Below are 19634 nucleotides of genomic sequence, written 5' to 3'. Positions count from 1 at the left end.
ATTATTACAGAATGAACATTAATATTTAGATTACGAAGAAGAAAATGAATTTGTATTTGATAAAAAATCTAACGAAAAGTCTAACATTCAATGTAATTTGAGCAGAGAATTTTTAAAATCATACAAGTTAAAAGCATAATTAATCAATTAATTAATATTTACTTAAGTATATATGATTTGATTATTTCATGATTAATTCACAAATTCTTGTCGCTATTAATACTTGTCTCGAAACAATTTTTAAAAGTCGAAAATTACGGAGATTTTTGTATAAAGATAAGTCGAATGAAATCGTATTCGTTACTAACCACGTTATAACCTGAATATAATGGACATTCGTACAATTCCTTATCTTTATATTATTTGAGTGATAAAATGAGGCGTTCAGAATTTTTAAAAAAAATTTTTTGTGCAAACAGTAACCACACTTAGTATCTTAAATAATTATCAATTGTAATTGTATCAATTGCAAGTCAGTAATATTTGCTAAATTATAATTAAGCGTTCATTAGGTTAATAATCTTTTTTTTTTATTTCAATAAAATAATTGTTTAAAAAAATTGTAATCGCAATTTCTTATAAAACTCTTATTGGAATTATATGGAATTGGTAACGAAACAACTGTGTCTCGTATTTGTCTAGGTCAATCTCGACCTTCTAAAATCAATTTCAATCGTATGAAATTTTAAAAAGATAAGTATTTTTAATATCATTTGTAATTTAATTTGACGATCAGTATTTAAGGTAATTTAATATACAGAGACTATTGTTAATAATAATTGTACATGAGATTTTCCAAACGAAGAATCGAACTAATTTCATCAACTATATTATTAGTTTTAACACATTGAAGATAGTCAATTAAGTAAAGAAAATGGAAAATTCTTTTTTCTATTGATTTCAAATAATTGTTATCCTTGTGAACACAAGAATTTTCATTAATACGAAATAATTGAGATATTTCAAAAAAAAAAATTCCTAACTATTTCACAATGATAAGAAAGTTTCATAAGAAGATACCAATTATTTGTAAAGAATAGTCGAAAACTGTATGAACGCGATTGTAAAATATATAACAGATATATATATATAATACGATAATGTGTAAATAGCGGAGAAAAATCAAGTTTTGCTATGTACAAAAATTAAAAATGTCTTTAATTATCAGGAACGTCAGACACCGAAATATAAGCGATATCACATAATTTTTTATATTAAGCATAATGATTTATTTGCAAATTGTCGCTCGGTAAAAAGCATTTCACTCTACGTAATTGTTTCTAATCTCCCGTTATATGTATTTTTTATTCAATGCTACGTCGTTAAATACCTTCACATAAAGAAAAAAGGCAATAACATTTCAAACGTTATCATTAATAACAATTGTATTTTATAAATTTGCCTTAAATTATTATTTAAAATGAAAATTATTCTTATAAATTTGAAGAAAGTAATTATGCGTGTTGAATAATTGAGACCATACAAATTACGTTAATAATTATTTTATTAATATAAAATTCGATAGCAATTAAAATTGATATAAATTAACAGTACAAATTAACAATATATTCCAACATATCATATTCTAATATTGGAATATAAATGCAAATTGTGAGCTTATGCAAGTACTTTTCATTTTTGCTGATTTTACGTACTATATTATACTATTTCTAATACTATATCGTTTTAAAAATAATTATATATTTCTCCTTAAGTGTATATATATATATTGTATACATTTAGAATAGAAAAATTGTAATACCTAAATGAGCAGATATAATACCCAGATGAAGTAAAAGGCAAAAAAACAAAAAGAAAAAGGTGAAATATCACGATATTTTAAATTATAAAACTTTGTTTTTACTAATTTATTATTTTATGGCGTAATTTGTTAATACGTCGATAAGTATTATTTTACAGAATGTAACGAGGATATAATTGATGAATATATTGCGAATTTTTCATCTATAGTTGCAATAAATATTATCTTCAAACTAGTTTAAAGTTGAATTAGAAAACTTTGGAATGCTTTTGGAATGCTTGATAAAGTTAAATTTACAATAGCTTTGTTTACAGTGATCACTAACGATATTTAATGAAAAAACTTAGACAAGAAAAAAATGATATTTAATGAAATTAACAGTCATTAAGATTTTAAAATATATTATAAATTATTCAGAAGTAATGATCTCTCATATTTACCGTTCAGCATATAAATAAATATAATAGTATTTCTATAATAGCCAAGTACTTTAAATAACGAAGAATTGTTAAATAGTATATAGATTTGCGTAGAATATCGATTGTCAAATAAGAGTAGATAATCGTTTGTAAGTGATTAATAAGTAATAAATTTGACCATAGAATGGATAAAATTTATAATCTTAAAAGTAATACCATTCGAAGCGATATAACGTGAGAAGTTTACAAATTTCGCTGAGACCGTAAAAAGTGAATGCCTATGTGTGTGAAAGTATTATCAAATAGTCATTGCATTTGCAGAGTTTTTTTTATTGTTTTTTCTTTTTTTTTTTTTTTTTCTTCCATTTAATTTCTATGAGAATTTAAGAGATGCGCTTAGCTTGAAAATAAGATTTTTCGTTGAACGATGTATTAAAATACGTATCGACTAACGGTACCTTAATTTCTTAAGCTTTCGTGAGAATGAACGAATCTTCTATCTAAATGGAAATATCTCACGCAATCGCATACTATCGCTCGAGAGTCTTCCGAAGCTAATCAATAATTTACAAAAACATCAAATTTAACATATAAGCAGCGAAGGAATGCTAAATTGTTCCGGGACCCAGAATAAATTGAAAAATGAAATTGAACCTCACGTCATTGTAAAATCAAGTCGCTTTGATTAATCATAATATAATAGAATTTGACTGTGATTATTCCAGCGACACTAGAGTGGACGAGAATTTTCATCTCGAATTTTAATAATATTTACAGTTTCCTTAATTCGCTCTATCTATTGCCCGAATTTTCAGAGGCGACAACTTGACTACTTGCGTACTACTTGACGCGGATAAATTATTGCAACGAGGATGGTCACTAACGGATATCTTTATCGTCAAAACCTTGAGACCTTGACACGGTTCAAGTTTATTTTACGTTATAGCGAGAGGCGAGAGGCAAGTCTGAGGCTCCGGATAGACCGAGAAACCCAGATAGATAGACAAATGGACAAATAGATTTGCAAATCTCCAAACAGAAACCCTAAAAACTTGTCTTAACCATTACTTTCCAACAATGCTGCCAAATGAAGCTCATAGTGCGCTATTCCTCTCTCTCTCTCTCTCTCTCTCTCTCTCTCTCTCTCTCTCTCGGGCTTTTATGTCATTTTAATCCTTGAGACGAATTTATAAAATGGTCAATTACGCAAAATCCCACGACTTTTTATCTTCACTAAAACATTTGATTTGACGCTTGACTTTCTACTGTATTATTGCACGTGAAGAGTCAGTCGGACGTCTATCCGAATTGATTAAAGTGACTATTCCTTATATTATCACAATAGTAAAAAAATATCATCGAGCATTAATAATTTTTATAATATAAGTAGTAAATTTTTTTACTTTCAAATCTTGCTATTCCACAGACCCATATATTTTAAAAATTTATTCGCACATAGAAGTTAATAGAATGACATTTCTCAATATTAATATATCAACTGTAATAATAGCAATAACATTAGCATTTATGATGCTGAATAGTTTTTTAATTTCTTTCATTTGTCTTTAGCCTTTCATTTATTGCTACTATTATAGTATAACTATATATATATATATATATATATATATATATTATAAGTATTTATTACTTTATTCATTATAACTATTTCAATATTATACTATATAATGCGCAATTACTGTATAATTTTTAAATTTACAGTTACGTTTTTATTAAGCTATATGGATGAAATAAATTTTAATAAAACCAATAAAATACAGAGTTCAACATAGTTTTTAAAAGTTATTTAATTCACATATATGCTTATTTATAATTATAAAATAATGCAATTTACATGGTTTATAAATATTTTGTCGCAATGGCTTCTTTGTTGGGCTTCGTTAGTGTGAGTTAACATTTAGCATTGAATTTCACATTATTTATGGATTGATTCGCAAATAAGTGCCAAGTGATCAAATAGAATATTTTTTTTTTCATTTATGCTTGAAAAATAAAAAAAAACGTAGCTTTAGTTCTTGTAGTCAACAAGATCGACGACGCACGTCGATTATAAATTTTATAAAACAAATTTTTTATTTAATGGAAATTAATTTTTTAGTCACTCCGTAAGTTTTATACATATAATTTATTAATATTAAATTAATTTATTATATATTTTAGCTTCTTTTAAATATAATTAGCGAATAAACATATTATGAAATATTTGATTATTGTACGGTTTGTCACTTTTACATGTTTACATTTATACAAGATGCAAGTGTTTCGAGATGTTTACTATTAAAAAATTGTCTTGGAAACAGATTTGAAATTAAATCGTATTTCATGCTTTAAATAATATTAATTATAAAAATACTTTTCATAATATTATTAATTTTTCACATTATTACTAAAAATTCACTAAGGTTTAACAAAAATATTCACAACTATTACAGATTCACAGTAAGTGCTAAGAAATAATTAACCTTTAAGGTTTTCATCTCCTCTTTCATTATTAAAAACAACAAAATTTATATATAAAACAAAAAAGAAAAAAAAAATTAAAGAAAAAATATTAATAATTATTATTTATATTCCTTCTAAATATATCAATCAATATTATGTATAAATTTATATTTATATTTAATAACAATGTATACATATATATATATATATATATATATATTTATATATGAGACTTTCTATAATGCAAAGTATTCTTAAAAATCTGATTGATTTAACTCAATAATGGCTGACCTACATTTTATTTATCTATATAAATAATAAATACTTTGATATCATAAAATATAATTAAAACTTTATATAATTTTTCAAGATATAAAATTTTGAATTTAAAAGGCGCTATTATTGTACTTTCATTGTAAAAACCGAAAATTATAGTATGTCGATATTATTGTAAAATATCGTTTTAACATTAGAAATTTGAACGAGTATCTGTACATTTTTTGCTTTTCATAAAATTTTTTTAAAACTAAAAAGTATAACGTTTAATTGGGAATTCTCTTTATTTCATTTTTTTTTTTATGTCATTAAAGATAACATTAATAAAACAGCAATAAAATAAGTTCTTGGGATAAAGTTTTTTGGTAAAGTAAGTTTTTAAGTTAACTTATAAATAAATTTATATTTAGAAGCTTAATTTTCTCTAGGCATATGTTATCGAAGGTTTAATTACATTGATTAAAATTTAAATAGTCTCAGAGTTTAGCGTACACGCTTAATGTAATTATTCATTTAAAGAAAAAAAACAAAAAAACAAAAAAAAACAAAAAAAAAACATTTGACAGAAAATATATCTAAATCATATTGGAAGTAAAATTAAATATGGTTCAATGTAAACAATATTTATTTTTAAACAAAGGTATCAATTGACTTGCTCGTGTATTATACACAGTCATTGAACATTATTTTTTTTTTTTACTTCTTATTAAGTAAAATTATTAAAAATTGCCATTATTACTATATTATAATATATTATATTATATTATATTATATTGTTATATTATACTTGAAAATTACATTATCTCGGGGAAAATACTGGTAATATGATACAAAGCCATTATTTGCCAATTATAATAACGAATAAATGCCGAACAAAATATTCATTGTAACAACTAAAATTATTAGCAATTCATAAAATCTTTGAGTACATACAGTTTTTAAAATTACCGTATACATAAAAAAATTTACTTCAAATATATCTCTGTACTCGGACAATAAGAATTTTTACAACTTATAAATAATCAATTCATAAGTTTAACGATAAAATATAATTAACTTTGATGTTATTCGATATATTATTATTATTATTTATAAATTGTTACTACTCACTCTTGTAAATTATTCGTTTATTAAAAATTGTACAAGTCATCATTGACAATAATATTGAGAAAATAATTCACACAAGTGGCTTATGCAATATTGACAGAGAAATTAAATATATGAGTTTGGGTTGGTAATGCACGTATTTCAACTATATTTAATTGTAAAATTTTTTAATAATGGTTGAAGTTTCATTATTATTAATAAATACGAGGTAACATATAATATGTCATAATCGCGATGAATTCTGACATAAACATAATCTATATCCATGCGAATATTATTCGATCAAATAAATATATTATATAATTTTTAGAATACAAAATAATTAATAATAATAATAATAATGTTGCATTATGACCGAAATGTTTAAGTTATTAAATTGTAACGGTTAATGTTTTTACACAGTAAAGAAAAGTCTGAATTTATAATTATATTGCAATTGAGTTCAATGTTTTGCATCTCGGTTATATACAGTTTTGTATTGGATTATTTTTCTTCGAAGAAATCAATTTGAAGATTTGATATAAGGTAGTAAAAGCAGAAATTTTATTTCAGTGTAAATTTGTTATTAACGAATTTGCCGAGTCATGAAATAAGATTTTCGATTACTGTGAGAAAACGTGATTTTTTTCCCATGTAAAAATGTTATGACGTTAAGGTTCTAATAAATTTTTAAGCTATAGCCAACATTATTTTAGTTCTTATATTTGTTATCTCATAAAATAAGTAAACAACGTATAAGATAAAGTAATCTTTATTAGTTATTAAGAGAAATAAAGAACTCGGAATATATGTATATTTTGTAATGAACAAGAAAAAAAAAATAAATAAATAAATAAATAAAAAAAAAATAAAAAAACGGTTAATCAGAAAAATGTTGAGATATAAAATCAAAGGAAATCGATCAAAGATTTTAACGATCACTTTACATATTGGACACACTGTATATTAAGATAAGCATTAATAAGAAACTTTAACAAAATTTACGCTTATACAAAATTAAATATTGTTCAATTCGATTTTTATAATTAATTTGCATTTAATACTGCAATTATTCTTGTATAACAATCCACTATATAATAATTGATTTTCTTATATATATATATATATATATATATATATATATTATAAAATATCCCTCTTGCAAATATTACGCAACAAATATATTTATCGTAGAAATTTGTATTGAAAGAAACTTTAATGTGCTCTAGTTTTTCAATTAATTCTTTCTATAAATATGAAAAAAATTTGTTCACATGGTTAATTATTATACCGATTGCTATTTACTTTTATATAAACTCATATCTTCGTCTATGTATACAATAATCATTTTTAAAACAAAACGTGTTGTTAAGAGAACTAAGATTTCAAATAAAAGATGAAGAAATAATAGAAGGATTTAGGTGATTTGAGAATAAAAGTAAACTCGATGGAAATTGCTAATAGTTAATGGCGCGGTTAAATTGTCATTAAAATTAAAGAAAATGCCGAAGATCATAGCATCCGTGCTGACGGAGAAGATACAACAAACAAGTATTTTTGTAAAAATACTAAAACAAATTAAACAAAAAAAAAAAAAAAAAAAACACACACACACACACACACACACACACACACACATATATATATATATATATATATATATATATATAAATAACAATAATGAAACAGTTAAAAAAATGTATTTTACTTGAATTTTATTTGGCTCTTTATGCCGCGTTCGTTACCATAATGCCTTCCTTATGCATAAACAGCTGAATCTCTTATTGGTAGCGTGGCTTAGTGGCCAAATAGCCAATATGCGAATGCCTCGTTCATTCGGTTTGGCCTATCAAACGTAATAATGGCTTCACATGCAAAGCAGTGCCATTTGGATTTTTATAAGTATCGTGCACAAGATCGTGAATATTGCGATCGTACGTACAACTACAATGATAAATATTTTGTCATTGGACATGTGGATGAGTAGCGTGTTGTTAGCGATTGGGAATATTTTCGTATCGACAATCTTAAAATTGATATACTTTTGATATAACGAGGAAACGGCTGTTTCGATAATTTCAAGATCGTATATCAATCTTTTACGCTCTCACTATTAACCTATGAATATTAGAAAATTACAGAATTTGAGCGCGAATATTTCCCCTTACGGCTTTTAATCGATAAAGCGAGCCAATGTTAATATGCACGGCTATAAGACAGAGAGAGAGAGAGAGAGAGAGAGAGAGAGAGAGAGAGAGAGAGACGGAAAAGCAAGCTATCGGCTTCTCTTCGATTCGTTGGCCAAATAAGCGATTTTTATGATCGATAGGGGTACGGGAAACGATCGCTATCGAATCCATCACTTTTCCTTCTCGCATCCGTATTATCCGTTACGTGGGGCGAGGGGGGAGAGGGCAGCTAAGGCGAGCTTAACGCAAAACCGAAGCGTCGGAATTCGCTTTTTCCGCGTGCTTAATACCGCGCTAAAAATGGTCCCAGCAAATAAACAAGCAAGCAACGGTGCTCTTTGACAATGTCAGCGCATTCGGCCCGGTCGTTAAAATACCTCACTGCTTTCCCACTTTCCTCACTGTCCGCGCAAAATTAATGCGCGCTAATGAGCACACTACCATCTCCTCGTACTGCCCAGAGAAAAATAAGACTAGACAAATAGCGTGTGTAAAGAGGGGCGGGAGAATTAGCGCGGTCTTGCATATGGAAGGGGGCCTTCCTGCAGTACTTGACCTTGAGCCGCATAAATGCAGCCCGCTTATATTTATGGCTGCAGTGGCGAAGGCTTTAGTGTGTGCGCGCGCGAGCGCGCCCCGGATGAAATTGCCAGAGTGACGCTAGATGTCGCGATACGCGCGGTGGGGCGCTGCACTCGCGAAACCGCGCTGACACGCGCATGTAGCTACCGATTGGGATTGCGCGATGCCGCGCGCAAGAGATGCTAAAGGCCGAGAGCGTTTGAACGTCGCCGATTCGTGTCCGTGTCGCGTGTTCGTGTTCGCCTCGGAGCGAATTCCTTTGACTTGGCCGCAAGCGAGCGTGTGTGCCTCCTTCCTCACCTTCGTCGCGCTCTATTTCTGACACAATCAATGCATTCGCGCCGGCTGGGCGTTCGACAAATCACCGATACGCCGATTTATCCGTATACCAACCCCCTGTTGCGAGCAGCAGGCTCATTCATTCGCAACTCCCTCTTCTTCTTTGGCACAGAGTTCGAACGACGGGGTTGGATGGTTGGATGGTTTGGAGAGGGGGGGGGGTGGTGGTGGTGGTGGTGGTGGAAGAAGAGGTCCTATTTATCTAGAAATTATGGAGATGGGTCTTGCAAAAAGGACGCGTGACACTCGACTCACTCTCTCATTGCTTATTGTAAACTGTTTGTGTAAACTGTGGACTTCGAGTGGACTTTTTACGAACCCAGAGGAAATCCTTATTTTATTGTTTTAAAGACTGGTCGTTGGAGGTCGAATTTTAAAGTCGACGCATTTTATTGTATTTATAAATTACTTTGTTTGCTGGTTAATTTTAGTTTTGAAATTAATTTATTGGATTTACTGCTCAACGCACCAAACATTATTACAATGTAGCTATAATTGCTACGTACAAAAGTGATTTAAATTGAGATAACAGCCATTCGTTTATAAGCTCGAATAACATTGGAATTTATGTACGTTTAGATATTTGTCTTTATCTAAGCGCTCGCTTCTACCGACTCGCACTTCCTGTCTCTATTTTTCGTTTTCAAATACATGCTTGCGATCTATAATAACTTTAGCCACTTATTCGAATTTCTCTCGATATAATCCGTAATTGCATATTTTTAGTGAGTCATGTATGGGAGACGAATAGTTAAGGATACCAATTTTATTTACCATTATTTCGCTTCGTATATGGTTTGTACATGTCAACGTACAATTCTCCTACCTTACTCTCCTTTATCATTTCCTATCATTCCCTGTGCGTGAGATGTAATTTAAACATAATGCACTTCGATCTTCATATTTACTTACGTAACAATGAAAATACAACGTGCATGTATGCATGCGTGTATATATATATATATATATATATATACATCATCGATAATTTTCTTTAATAATTATTCTTTGTAATAATGCATTATAGTCCATTATAATTTTCAAGGATACTCTATCGTGCGTACATACTTCAATCGCGTTTATCATCCGTTTCATTTTACACTGTAAACATTTCATCAAACGCTAAAGAATAATCTCGATTCATCTACGATAAATCGGACGATAGTGACGAAACGTAATTTAACGTATTGGGTATTTTTATTCTAATAAATGTAGAATAATGCAGCCAAATATCATTACTCTTTCGTTACAAATTGAGGCCCATACATAGAATTAACACAGAGACATTTATTGCACTTAAGCCTCCTCGTTAAAAAAGCATTAAAAGTTTGGAACACATATAAGTAAACGATAATGATGTGCAAATAATAATACGTCGGATTCGGCAAACCCGCAAAACTTAAGATCATGCTAAAAGGTCGACAACAAAAATCTCACTCAAATCCTAATTTAAGCCTACCGTGTATGATGGTTGAGTGCATTAATTACGATAACGTTGACAGTAGAATCGTTGCATAACCGTCTATTTTAACTATTTTACCGCTGCTACTCTGTACGTATCCCCCTTTTACTCTAATATACCGAGTACCGTGGAGTATCCGTGGAGTTATTAAAATGATAAATGCATACGTGAATTATTACGTGGGCTTGAAATATAGAAATTTCAAGGGAAAATTATTCGCTCCTCATTGTGAAGGATGATTTCTTTTTCGAGCACTTTCCGCCCATTGAAAATTGCCACGAGCGTTTCAATGTGTCGTTATAAAGTTACGAAAGTTAATGAAAAGTATCAGTAAGAGGTAAACGATTGTTGTCATAGTCGAACGACAAACGTATGAAGGAAGAGTCGCGAGGCGCAGCATTTTAATGGTAATTTTAACCGAAACATATTACTTAAAACGAATTAAAGTGCTTTTTCTTCTTCTTTTTTTCTTCTTTTTTTCTTCTTTTTTTTTTCTTTATTTTTTTTTTTTAACGGAAACTTTCTGCCGAGATAACTGTGAAATTGCGAGTTAGCGAAATGTAATAAATTACGTTGAAATTCGAGTATTGTGCTTTTACTACGCTACCTCTTACACTACAATATATTCTCAATTAACGAACAATCGTTTTTGATATTACAAATACAGTCCGAGCACTAATGATTGCCGCGACAAATCAGAATAATAAGATATATGCTTCGTGTGTTCAAGCTCCTCGTGCTGACAGACATGCAGCGAATATCTCGAGCGGGGCGAAGAAAAAAACGAAATTAGAACGACATTATTAATTATTCGAGTCCTATATGGGTCGTTTAAAGAGCCCGAGATCCGAGATCCGAGATCCGAGATCCGAGATCCGCACTCTCGGTAGCTCGCCGATCTCCCCTCCTCTAACATCCCCACACCCCACATCCCCAGCCCCCGTGCAACTCATGCGTCCTTGGATGGGATATTGGATATTTCGCCGCTCGAGACGTGCCATCGCCCCTGGAGGGATAAAAATTTCGCGATACAGGCACTAGGCACTAGGCTACCCGCTGCTCGGCTCTTAAAAGTCGCGCGACTATTTTTGGTACCTAATGTCGCAATATAATATGCCGACGACGAGTGTCGTCGGGATGTCATTCTCGGCCCGTTCGATCGCCTACGCGCTAACATTAAACGAGGATGCCACGTGAGGTTCGAGTTCACGTGCGCGATCGGCTCTCTTCGTCGTCGTGGCATTCGAAAATAAGAAAATAACGGCCCAGTCCTGCCGGAGGGTTTTCCATTCCAGTATCATTCCAGTATCATTCCAGTACGGTTAATGACCACGGCGGCTCCTTTAATCGTCCCTTTCGACGGCTTGCACCTTTTCATTGCAACTTTAATGAATTCATTGATCCAAGTGACACGGGCCATCGCATATGTTGGCAAACCTTACATAATCGATCCTTTAATTGCGCGAAATTCACGTTGCTGCACTATGCACGTTCGATCAGCTTCTTTAAACCTGTGCGCAAATAAATACTGTCCCGATAGAATTTTTACGCTTTGAATGCATAAATAAATGTATATTTTTCTTCGATCAGCGTAGAAGGGATAAATTTACTTTTATTTTAAATAAATATCACGTGAGATATATCACGTATACTCGAATTCTTAAACCCTGCAACTATTAAACGAATACATTATATTTCATCACTGAAATCCATTGCTTCGTAATGGAAAGTAAATAAAATTTTCAGCAAAATTAGAGATAATAATTTTAGAATGACGATTAATAATGAACATTTTTTTATTTTCACTATAAAGTGCAACCTTTTATTTTTTTTTTTTTTTATATATATATATATATATACTCGTACCAAAGTTTCTTTACACTTTATCGTGTGTTTTAGAAGATAGAAATAAATTAGAAATATGTATAAACGTTAATGTTAATAATTACTTTATCAATAAGAATATTATGTATAAATTTTAATAAAATCCTATAGAATTTTAAGAAATATTTCATAAAACACAACACATAAGAAAAAATAAATACTTAATGAGACTACGCCCTTCTTAATTACGTCAAACTTAATTACAGCATTTCTTTATAGTGTCGAATAGCAATTTCGTAAAATAAATTAAATATACATTTATTTATAAATAATTTCAGCTCTCCCAAGAATGGAGATTCTTGAACCTTAATGTAACATTATTTTTCATAAATTCCATATACAATTAAGAAGTTCTATCCTACGTAGATGCGAGTACTATATAAAATAATTTAAGCTTACGTAATGAAATTTTCATTTTAAAATTTCGAAAAAACGAAAAATAAAAGGAAATAATGAAAGAAAGAGTGAGTATTCATTGTATAATGCGACATTTCATGCACATCGAAGCTATTCAAATTTTCACATTTGTATGATGAAGCGGAAAGTAATTATTATTATAATTTGTTATTTGTATACAGAATAATAACGGTATGAAAAAATTTATTTATTTATTTATTTATTTTTTTTAATTTTTTTTTTGTCAGAAAAAAAAAACCACTATACCTTTCACTGGCACTGATTATTGGTTTTTGTAATAAATTTTTTTTCGCATTTTCTGTAAAAATCCAGTACATTATGATAATGGATTCGTGATAAAATAGTAAAATTGAGGATATTATTAACGATCATACGGATAGCGTAAATAACGTAATAGTTTGTTCATTAATTTGAAAATTTGATAATGGAAGCTGCGAACTTTGCAATTGACCGTACCGTTTTTCACATTCGCACAATTATGTGCGCAAGCCTACCGGCATCCAACATCGCGAATATATACGGCTGGCAAAAAATTTCAGTCTCGCGTAGCATTACATTTAATATGAAAACAATGGCGGCTATCCGAAAATATAAATGTTAGATTACTCTATTCGAGTAAGGATTGTATGCTCAATACGTCGCAAACATACATAATGCCCGAGACATCGTATTAACGAATATAATTAGAATAACGAGCCATAACAAGCTTTTAATAAGGATTGAAATCCGAAATCAAATCGAATGACGCGGACAGGTCTTTTACGGGCCATATTAAGATAATGTTTTAGCAAAAATCAACAATCTTTTAGACCAACTGCATTTTAGACGAAGTAAAAAAGTAATAAGAATAGAAGGGAAATCATAGGATATCGCGAGTTAAGAATTTTGTCATAACATTGATTAATATATTTTTTTTTATTTGCGATTCTCGTGGCTCGACTGTACCTCGAAAATGAAATTTTTTAGTTCCCCCGAAGTCTTAAACAAGTTTTTCTCTATATTTCCTTTATTGCGCTTGATTATTTCTCTTACATTGATAAAGTATTGCCTTATCTGGTATTGTGGTATATGAGTTGGATTTATTTCTATCCACATACAAACGCTGCGTTTGTCAAAAAGCATTCATTTTTCTTTTCGTCCATTATAAAAATATCACCAATCACATTGCGCAATCTAGAATATTTAAAATACATACTATAACAATCGACAAAATGTAATGGCTATTAAATGAAATACAACATTACTATTAATAATGTAAAAATGCCTCTTTCTTAATAATTGCGACGACTTTATATAGACTGGGATGGACAATAAGAATTGTTTTAGAAATCAAACGCCTTAGATAAAACTTTATAAGCTCAGCATGAAAGATTAAGTATCTTGCTAAAATGCCGATTGTTTCATCAACGCAGTGCCGTTTATAGACGGATTTTTATTAACGGATAACTAATGCCATCGCAATAGTGTTTACACGTTAAAAGTTTATTAAACGAAGGTCTCGTTTAAATTTAACAATAACAACAATAACAACAATAAAAACAATAAAAACAATAACAACAATTACAACAATAATAATATTACGACGATAAGGGAGATGATGATAGCAATGGCTATAATAATTCTAGTGATAACTGTAATAAAAGAGTAAGCGCTCAAAAAATTCATACTTTATTAGTCATTGTACCGTGGATTTGAGGAGTCCGTTGAAGGATTATTCTTTTTTTTATATATATAAATAATTTATGCACGTTATCAAAAATAAGGCAGTGCAAACATTTGTTCAATTCTCATAAATTAAAAGCAATTATAATAATTATAAATTGTACTGATTACGCGGCTGAAAGGTTAATAATGAACGTTTCGATTGTTTGGCAGATATGAATTTGTAATTTCAAAGACAAAAAGAAAACTGTCGATTCGCCGATATTTACAATGATATTCGGAATTATTGTGATGCTTCGAGTATTGTGAAGTCGCGAGTAAAAAGTAAAATGAAAAGTTAAGTACGTTCTACGGAGCGAATGTAAATCTCAGCGCATACGTAATGTGCAGCTTAGGCATCTCGAGGCTTCAAGTACCTCGTACTTGCGGATCTGCCGATGCATCTTCACCGGGATTCAGCCTCCTCGTCATCTACGGCTCTCCTCGTCCGCGATATCTCATCTGTCACCTTCTTCTCGTCCTTAAGTGCGCGCCGTGGTTGTGGCGCGTCCTTGACCCCTTAGCAGAGGCACCCAGTTGCTGCTTCGCCCGGATCTTCGAGCACGGGGACCTTGTCTGGAAATGGCACTATTGTTATGATATTAGTAGCGACATCCGCGTGCGCCAAGCTAAGCTTGGAAAGAAAGAAAAATCGATGGGAATCGGACACTGTGTTTAATAACACATAGGTATTATTTGCATTTCGCAATGGAATTGAAGTTCGTTGATCTACTTTTCTTTCCAAGGGCGCGCTGCTTCGATCAAATCTTTCTATCGATCAAGTGTAACGAGACCGCAGATAAACCCACATTCGATCCTATAATTTTCTTCGGAGTTGAAATTCACAGGGAAGAAGTGGCGATACTATAATCTGCCGTCTTTAAAGACGCAAATAAAACTCGCTCTTTTTCGATCATTTTTATCGCTGTTTTAAAGCATCGAGTAATTGTTGCTTAATTGAGAAGGTATATTATTCCTAAATAAAGTTATTATTCCTTTTGCCAACTTAGGCGTAGCGACTCTCGAGGCGAATTTGGGTGGGGAACGAACCTTTCTTCTCACCTCTAAAATACAAAATAACACTTTGATGGAGCAAACGGAAGCTATGGTGCAAAGTGGATAATTTGAGACTAGTCGTTAGTTATTGATATCAAATAGGCAGAAAAACATTAAATATTTTATGCTAATGCATAGTCTGTGCAATCTACTCTATATAAACCGCATGCAATAATCAAGAATTTGCTTATATTGATTTTTGCATTTCCAAGTGAAAAAATATCAAGTGCCCTAGAAACCACATTACTTAAATTACAAATTCATGTGGCGTTTTATTCACACTCTAAAGTATTTTTAGATATCAATTGTTTATTATGTCGATGAGTATAATGACTAAAAAAATTATTGACTAATCATTCATTTTATACTAGCGTCATTACATCCGCCTAAATCCTTCCAGATGTACAGTTTTGTAAATCTAATAATCTAATCGTTGTTTTCAAGTATTAAATTGTTAACGCGTATAATGTTAATAGAAAAGTATCGTTAGGCATATGTGCGAAGTAAAATCTTTTATAATTTGTTTTTTGAATTATCAATACTAGAGTAATATAAATATATAGCAATAGTTAGGAAATTTATTTATCAAGCAATACATTCTTAATAAAAAGATAATTTGTGAATTTAATAATCTTAACATTTCGTCATGGTTTATATTATCTATTGTGCATTACCAATTACATTAAAGAAATGTAAAATTTTATTATGAATATTCTAAATAAATACACTCAAATACGAAAAAGTCTGACGATCTTGAATACTGCCAACTATAAAAATAAGTATGAATTTTTAATTTATATAATATCAATGATGTCGCATAAACATTGTTTGAGTAAAAGACGACGACATTGTAATATTGTAATGTTCGGATTGAGAATCTGACGAGTTACCATCCGAAATACCGCTACTTATTCTAAATAATTATAATAAATTTTTCGCACAATTATTTTCGAAAGACTTTACAATTCCACGCTATTAAACCCTCGATTGGTTTTTTTTTTTGTTTTTTTTTTGTTTTTTTTTTTGTGTTTTGTGTTATTGTGTTTTCGTTAGTTTAACAAGGGCACTCGTATTCGTGATTCGTGCACTTTTTATCACGCCATTAGAATGAGTTCGTTGAAGCAAAGTGCATCTTAGCGGATAAGATCTTGTTAATGATGCAATTACAAGAAGTCATTTGTGAACAAAACAAAAAAAAAAAAAGAACAAAAAGCAAAAACAATAAAAATTTTACTTTCTATTCAAAATTGAATAAAATTCATTGTATCGTAAAATAATTCTCATAAATTCAAAAAAAAACATTTCTATTTCCTATAATATCTAAACATGATAAATATAATCGAAAGCTGCATAGAAAATATATAACATTGCATTACCAATTGGCAATTTACATATAAATATAAATTTTTCACAAGTTTTTTCAAATATTTTCCAAGACATTAAATGAGATATAGAAAAGTAACTATTAATATTAACGGAAAATTATCAAGGGCTTCGATTTCCTTCAGACCTTATTATCACATTAAATTTTATATATTCATAGAAAAGCTAATTTTATTACTAATAAATAAAGATAATTATTCGTGAAAGTTAAACGCACATTATTATCTAAAATTATTATATATATTACATATGGAGTTTGTCATATAATGATTTCTCAACTGGATTAGAAAAGCGTTGCATGTTCAATTTCAATACAAATCATCCATGTTAACATGAACTGTTATTATATTAAAATCGATAATATCGGTTTATGTCGGCATTAATAATAATAGTCTTTTTCTTTTTCTTTTTCTTTTTAATATTTCATATGTACTTTGGTGAGTAAACAAAATTTTTATCGTTCTTTTAAAATTCGCATAAATTCCTTGATCAAATTATATAACAAGTAAATTGGCTTAAATTACTTAATAAATATAAGGTACAATTGATGCGATTCTCAGCTGTATACATTCGTCGTTATTTGTTAGTTGTACAGTTCATTTATATAAAATCTCTTTACGTATTATGATAAGGGAAAGGTGCGTCGATTGTTATGTGCTTAAAAACTTTAAATCTTTGAAACCTTGCGATAGTCCAGAAAAGGCAAAAAATAGTTTAAACGTAAATGCTTTAAGAAATACCGAGTTATTTTAATCTCCTAGTTGATACGACTCGTAACTGCACGTGTATTTAATTTTTTATAAAGTATTTAATGTATCATTTATATATCATATTAAATTATAAAAGAATGTTCATTATTCTATGATTATGGACATAGTTACTTTATAAACTGGATAAATTTCAAAATTAGTTAAAAGCTAAGCTCGCTTCCTATTTATATATATATATATATATATATATCAATTGTAACTCGGCTACACAGCAGTTTAAAAATATTCAGGTAATATGTAAAATTATTTTCAAAGTAAATGCCGTGGCTTTATTCAATGATCGATAAATTTCTTGTTAGCATTTAAATGGACTTGATGTTTTTCTTTTTTTTTTTTTTTTTTGTTAGTGCACATATAACTATCTAAATTTCTATTATAATCGTAGCTCTCTGTTAAAGAAATGACGTAATTTCTATGTGAAAGAAGAAGAAAGGTAGTCATGACAAAAGGCTCTTCCAGGGCAGGAAATTGTCTGCTTACGGTCCACATACGTTACTCTGACATGCATGATGAATTATTTTTATGACAAAGCGGCATTGTGCGACGAATTTGGCTAAAACAACGATAATTGCTGCACATTTAGATACTTCCTAGATGATACATTTATACACAAAAAATAGTTTAGTGTGCGTAAGTTTTAATTATTAATTTTTATTACATACAAATAAGGATGCGCATATGTACGTGTAGTATATTTACAAGTAATATTACGTATTTTCATTGTAACGTAGTAATTAGTAATAAGTATGACACACGTCGATAATATATCAAGATAATGGCATTCGTTACTCTTTGATAAATTCGTTTTTTATATTTACACATATAATTGTAATATAATTCCGGATTACACATATTTATCGCTGAAAGTTTAGTCGGACATTCGTAAAAGCTTATACGGCACGGATTTGTAAAAATTTATATTGATTATAATAATTTTGTACGCTTATTCGATTATGTAATTATTTACGATTTGTTAACTTATTAATTTATTAATTTTATTGACGCTATCGTAACTGAATATTACGACGAATGTTCTCGGAAGTGAAAATATGATTCGATCGATTGTTCTCTATTTAAAGTCAATGGACCATCAATGTTTACTACCATAAAATTATCTTCATTTTGTAATCATAATTGTTTATTCGAAAATGACGAAAATACTTTAATAATATTATTTGGCATATAAGTGTAACACGATTATATATAATATAAGAATTATAATTAAATAAACTTTATGATTAGCTAAACGTATTAAGAATATGATTTAGCATATTTCAAATAAGTTTTTCAATAATGTTGCAATTATATAGGAATTTATAATACTCGTCTGACTACACGTCTCAAAATATACTGTAAAGGAGTATTTTCAACATTATTCAACGATGTGCATAACAAGTTAATCGTTATGTTCAGCGAGTTCGTTACAGGATTTTCTAATTACTTAACACAGTACACTTAATTGTGTGCATTATATTTTGTCTTCTGCGCATGAGTGAGGTGACTCGGAACGCGAAAGAGAAAGGAATATATTTTTCCAATACTCGAACACCATTTTCCAAAAAATGGCAAGAAATAAAAAAAAAGGAAAAAAAAAAAAAAAAAAAAAAAAAAAAAAATCCCAAAGTCCTCTAGATTTCCATTTCAGGCTATTGTTAGGCTTACTAACATTAATAATATTAAACTGGAGAGAAGTGTAAATAGATAATAGATCATCGGACATTGTTAGGAAATTTCTTTCAATATTTTAAAGATAAATGAATGCATATACTTACATCTCAGCGCTCTTTTCATTCGTTGTAAAAATATTCATGAGTATTTGAAAAGGAAAACCTAGGCAAATATATTCGG

Source organism: Ceratosolen solmsi, unplaced genomic scaffold (assembly GCF_000503995.2).
Source record: "Ceratosolen solmsi marchali unplaced genomic scaffold, CerSol_1.0 scaffold14, whole genome shotgun sequence".
Taxonomy (NCBI): domain Eukaryota; kingdom Metazoa; phylum Arthropoda; class Insecta; order Hymenoptera; family Agaonidae; genus Ceratosolen; species Ceratosolen solmsi.
Note: the sequence above shows the minus strand (reverse complement) of the source record.